Here is a 6,000-nt window from a genome sequence, read left to right as displayed (position 1 = left end):
ACTGTATTGCAGGGCACCACCAGACCAGTCTGGGCACCAGAACTGCATCTTCAGCACCCCAATAGTCTGCTCCACCAAGTTGCAAGCTGCTGCATGAGCCTCATTATAGCATCGCTCTGCTGCAGTCTGAAGCCACTGCATGGGTGTCATCAGCCACGGCCTCTGCAAGTAGCCCTTGTCCCCAAGGAGCCAACCCTGCAGCCTTTGTGGACCCTGGAAGACTGCAGGAATCTGTGACTGACTGAGGATGTAGGTGTCGTGCACAATCTCTGCGAACTGTGCGCACACCTGCAGGATGCGTTTCTGGTGGTTTCATACCAGCTGCACATTCAGTGAGTGGTATCCCTTGCGGCTGATGTAATCCACCGTGTGCAGCGACGGAGATCTGAGCACCACATGGGTACAGTCAATCAGACACTGTACCTGTGGGAATCCTGAGATCCGGGCGAATCCAATCGCTTTTGCATCCTGGCTGTCTCAGTCCCAGGCGCAATGCACAAAGCTATGTGTCCTCAAGAAGATGGCATCTGTGACCTCATGGATGCATTTGTGGGTGGAGGCTTGTGATATCACAAAGGTCACCTGTGGAACCCCAGAAGGAGCCACTGGCATAGAAATTGAGCTCTGTGGTCACTTTCGCAGCCACTGGCAGTGGATGCCCTCCATGTCCTCTTGGCGCCAAGTCCTGCAGTAAGTTGCAGATGTGAGCGACCAGGTCCCTAAACATGCGCAATCGTCAGCGACACTAGTTCTCGGTTATCTGCAGGAATGACAGGCGACATCTATAGACCTTGGGTGTCACTAGGTGCTGACTAGCCTCAGCTCGCTGTTGCTGCTGGGCTGCCCTTTCTTCATGAAATTGCCGCTCCTGCCTTTGCCCCTCAGTCGCTCTCTCCTCCGTCTTCTACAGTCACTGTAGGCCATCAGGCATACAGCTAGGTCACCAGGCTCCATGCTCCTGATGCGGCATGAAAGAGAAAGTGACATGGTTAGCATGGGTGAACTTAGCACCTTTCCTGGCCGTGTGTGACCGCCCCTTAACGCTTCCCGGAGAGTGCTGGCCACCCCTCGGATGGTCACAGATAAGTGCGCTCCATGGCTGCCCTGTTAGCCTGTGACATGGGGGAGACAGCTCCTAACCAGTTTGCTGAGATTGCAAGGGGCTGTGAGCACCTCCAGCAGTGACTGCTGCATGGCCAGCTTTGTCGAGGAGGTTGTACACCATGTGCAGTCCAGCTGTTCCACGGTCCAGTAAAGTGTTTGGGAACTTGCAGTCTGTGCCAGGGAGGTGCGGAGTGGGGCAGGTAGGTAGGGGGCAGTGGGGAGAGGCTAAGGTCTGGAGCACTTGGTGGCACTTTGGTGTCTCCACATTGCTTGCATGATGGATAGTCTAGGAGCCCAACCCCAATCATATCACTGTGGCTGAGCATGAACTGTCTCATTTGCAGAGGGATGGTCAGTTTATACAGGTGTCCCTACTGCATGGCCACTTCCTTCGACTGCCCTGCTGCCCACCTCAATTTCTTGTGCGCGGGATCCCACACCAGGGCAGCAGTTTCCCACTCCCCTGAGAACAGCAACAGTCGCCTCCGAGGCTGAGCAGCAGTTGCTCCCCCGCCGACGGCAGCAACAGTCACCTCTATTGCTGGGCAGCAGTTGCCCCCGGATACCACCCTGCCGAAAACAGTTGCCTCTGTGACAGGGCAGCAGCTGTCCCGGATACCACCACGCCGAAAGCAGTTGCCTCTGTGACAGGGCAGCAATTATTCCCGGACACCATCCCCCCAAAAGCAGTCACCTCCGAGGGAGGGCAGCACTTCACCCAGGCCCATCCGGCGCCCCTGAAGCCTGCAAAGCAACAGGCGACTCTGGCGAGCTGTAGAAAACGATGCTGTTCACTCATCTCAGTTCCCCCAAAGTGAAGGCCGCCAAGTGCACGTCATCTGTGTGCCTTTGCTTTCCTGCCAACGTGGACAGATGATCCGTTGGGGGTCCAGAGACTGGCAGGATGCCCTTTTAATGATATGCTGATGTAATACAGTGAGCTAATGATGATCGCGGCCTGCCTTCGGTGGGCTGAGTGGAAGATCACGACCTGCCTTCCCGCCGTCGTGAAACCGATCACACCATATTATCCACGCCTGCCACCTATCATGCCCGCTACCAGCAGGCACGGAAAATTCTACCTACAATGTTGTCCCACAAGCAATAAGCGTTATAAGTGCATTTAGCACACACTTTCAATAAAGATTTTGACACATCTGACTGACATCACACAAGGGTCTGAAAACTATCTTCAGTGAGGTTGACATCACATGAATGTGAATCTCACAAAGGAAGATTATTATTGAGTGGGAGGATGGCTAACCCTCGCAATAAGAGGGCGCACATATAAATAATTACAGTGCCTTCAGAAGACAAAACCATTCTCATTGACATCAAATATATTCACAAAAGTGTATGATTTATACAGTGGTGGCACACCAATGACCAAGAAGTGAAGTTAATATTTCTTAACTTTCCTAACTCTATCGCTACACTTGGGTTCAGCCCCAGCATTCACAGCAGAGGTGGAGGCAGCCTGCTGACTGCTACATCCTGTTGTCTGGTAATCTGAGGCCTGGAGGGCACTGGCCTGATAAGCATCTCCTGCACCGAGGCAGATGCATCCTCCTTGGCCTGACCAGCTGGTGTGGATGGAGTCACAGGCAGAGAGGTTTTTGAGCAGCTGGTCACCCTTGGAGTGACACACAGTTGTGGATGACCCCAGAGTTGTGGGTGCCCAAAAGTCCCTCCATGACTCCTTGAGGAGAAGGGGCACCTGGAGGGAGGTCAAGGTGCCCCACCACCCTTTTGCCTAGCCACTGATGGATCCCACCAATGTCTGTAGCCATGGAGTCCAGGACCAAACGCAAATCTGCAAGACTTGCTGGACCAAGATCTCCAAGGCAGTCACCACCCTTCCCAAGGTGACCCCAAGGCCCTCGCATGTCGGATCCACAACAAATGGCTTTGCAGCCATCTCTGTGGTTCTACTGGAGACAGCTGGCTGTAGAGAGTGAAATATGTATGCTTGGGTAGTTTAAATATGGCGCCTGGACCTTCAACCCCATTAGATAACGGTGGGAAAGACGAATTAGTTCTGGACCCACCATGTGATTCAGAGAGGTACTCGACTGCATAATTAATGAGCTTCCGAGCATGGGATTGGACGCAATTTCCCGCCACTCTGACCATGCGCCCTGAAACCCACCCCATGGAAGAGGAGCATAACATAAGAGTAAGCAGTGGATACAAGTTTGGTGCAATAATTGCCCTGGAATTAAATATCACAAGGTAGTTTGTGAGTGAGTGCACTTAATTCACACCTACTCATATCACATCCAACAATGCAACTAACATGTTCATGCCACCCACCATTCATTGTTATTTCTAAAGTCAACGTTAAAAATATTTGGACTAATTTGGGAAGTTATATTTGTTTTGCAGGATTTGTGGGGGTTGAAGAGGGGAGGTTACTTGCAGGATATGTTAATATCTGTCAGGTTATTTCAATTAGTCTTGCATTCATTTGTCTATCAGCAGGATGAATAGTGGCAATACAAGTCATAAACTGTATTGTCAAACAGCTATGAAGATCCAAACCATAACTCGAATTATGTAATAGTTTGAATTGTTACCCTGTGCTTGAAAGAGAAACATTGCAATCAAATAGATTTAACATTTGCAGCCAGCCTTAAAAATCAGCAGCTTACTAATGAATAGAAATTAAAGCTTATGGACATGTGAAATTATGTCAGCAACCTAAAATGATTTTTACGGAATTCAATCTAAGAGCATTTATTGTGTAATTTAGTAAACTACCTTGAGATAATGATATATCATTATTAACCATCAGCTGTTCTGCACTATGTTACAGTCCAGTATCAAGACCTGATTTACAAACTTACTGTTCGGGCTATTGAAAAGAAACTCATGCAAAAAGCTTTGTTCTCTGGCTCTCTCTCTCTTTCTCTCTGCAGTCTGTGTAGTCTTGAGAAGAATGTGAATTACTGCCTTTGAATTAAATATATGATTGAAAATATTTTGCTATGTTTTGCTGAAGGTAAAAAAATGAACATTGTAAATCATATGCTGAGAGGAAACCAATGCTGGCTCAAATCCTAAAAGGCCATAACTCCTTCCTGAGTCATAACAACTGCCTGTACCACTTAAGCTGCTAGACCTTGTTAAGTGGTTTATATTCAGAGATAAAAACAAAAAAACTGCGGATGCTGGAAATCCAAAACAAAAACAGAATTACCTGGAAAAACTCAGTAGGTCTGGCAGCATCAGCGGAGAAGAAAAGAGTTGACGTTTCGAGTCCTCATGACCCTTCGACAGAACTTGAGTTCGAGTCCAAGAAAGAGTTGAAATATAAGCTGGTTTAAGGTGTGTGTGTGGGGGGCGGAGAGATAGAGAGAGAGAGAGGTGGGGGGGGGTGTGGTTGTAGGGACAAACAAGCAGTGATAGAAGCAGATCATCAAAAGATGTCAACGACAATAGTACAATAGAACACATAGGTGTTAAAGTTAAGTTGCTGATGTTATCTAAATGAATGTGCTAATTAAGAATGGACGGTAGGGCACACAAGGTATACCTCCAGTGGGGGGTTTTTTTTTAATTTTTTTAAATTTTTTTTTAAATAATGGAAATAGGTGGGAAAAGGAAAATCTTTATAATTTATTGGAAAAAAAAGGAAGGGGGAAACAGAAAGGGGGTGGGGATGGGGGAGGGAGCTCATGACCTAAAGTTGTTGAATTCAATATTCAGTCCAGAAGGCTGTAAAGTGCCTAGTCGGAAGATGAGGTGTTGCTCCTCCAGTTTGCGTTGGGCTTCACTGGAACAATGCAGCAAGCCAAGGACAGACATGTGGGCAAGAGAGTAGGGTGGAGTGTTAAAATGGCAAGCGACAGGGAGGTTTGGGTCATTCTTGCGGACAGACCGCAGGTGTTCTGCAAAGCGGTCGCCCAGTTTACGTTTGGTCTCTCCAATGTAGAGGAGACCACATTGGGAGCAACGAATGCAGTAGACTAAGTTGGGGGAAATGCAAGTGAAATGCTGCTTCACTTGAAAGGAGTGTTTGGGTCCTTGGACGGTGAGGAGAGAGGAAGTGAAGGGGCAGGTGTTGCATCTTTTGCGTGGGCATGGGGTGGTGCCATAGGAGGGGGTTGAGGAGTAGGGGGTGATGGAGGAGTGGACCAGGGTGTCCCGGAGGGAGTGATCCCTACGGAATGCCGATAAGTGGGGTGAAGGGAAGATGTGTTTGGTGGTGGCATCATGCTGGAGTTGGCGGAAATGGCGGAGGATGATCCTTTGAATGCGGAAGCTGGTGGGGTGATAAGTGAGGACAAGGGGGACCCTATCATGTTTCTGGGAGGGAGGAGAAGGCGTGAGGGCGGATGCGCGGGAGTTGGGCCGGACACGGTTGAGGGCCCTGTCAACGACCGTGGGTGGAAAACCTCGGTTAAGGAAGAAGGAGGACATGTCAGAGGAACTGTTTTTGAAGTTAGCATCATCGGAACAGATGCGACGGAGGCGAAGGAACTGAGAGAATGGGATGGAGTCCTTACAGGAAGCGGGGTGTGAGGAGCTGTAGTCGAGATAGCTGTGGGAGTCGGTGGGTTTGTAATGGGTATTGGTGGACAGTCTATCACCAGAAATTGAGACAGAGAGGTCAAGGAAGGGAAGGGAAGTGTCAGAGATGGACCACGTGAAAATGATGGAGGGGTGGAGATTGGAAGCAGATGCTGGCAGCTAGTGACAAGCTACCAATGCCTCAGGAACTCAATGTTAGGTTATTTATGATCAACACAGATTACCAGATCAAATTACAACCCCAGTCCAGAAAAAAAGCAGAACACCACAGTACTGTATACTAACTCAACTCAGAGTGACAAATTAAACTAAACTAAATAAATATGTTAGTCAGAATACATCAACTATGTATTACAAGGCATT

The sequence above is a fragment of the Carcharodon carcharias genome, chromosome 3, assembly GCF_017639515.1.
Source record: "Carcharodon carcharias isolate sCarCar2 chromosome 3, sCarCar2.pri, whole genome shotgun sequence".
Classification (NCBI taxonomy): Eukaryota; Metazoa; Chordata; class Chondrichthyes; order Lamniformes; family Lamnidae; genus Carcharodon; species Carcharodon carcharias.
The sequence above is the reverse complement of the archived record's forward strand: the minus strand, read 5'-3'. Positions refer to the sequence as shown.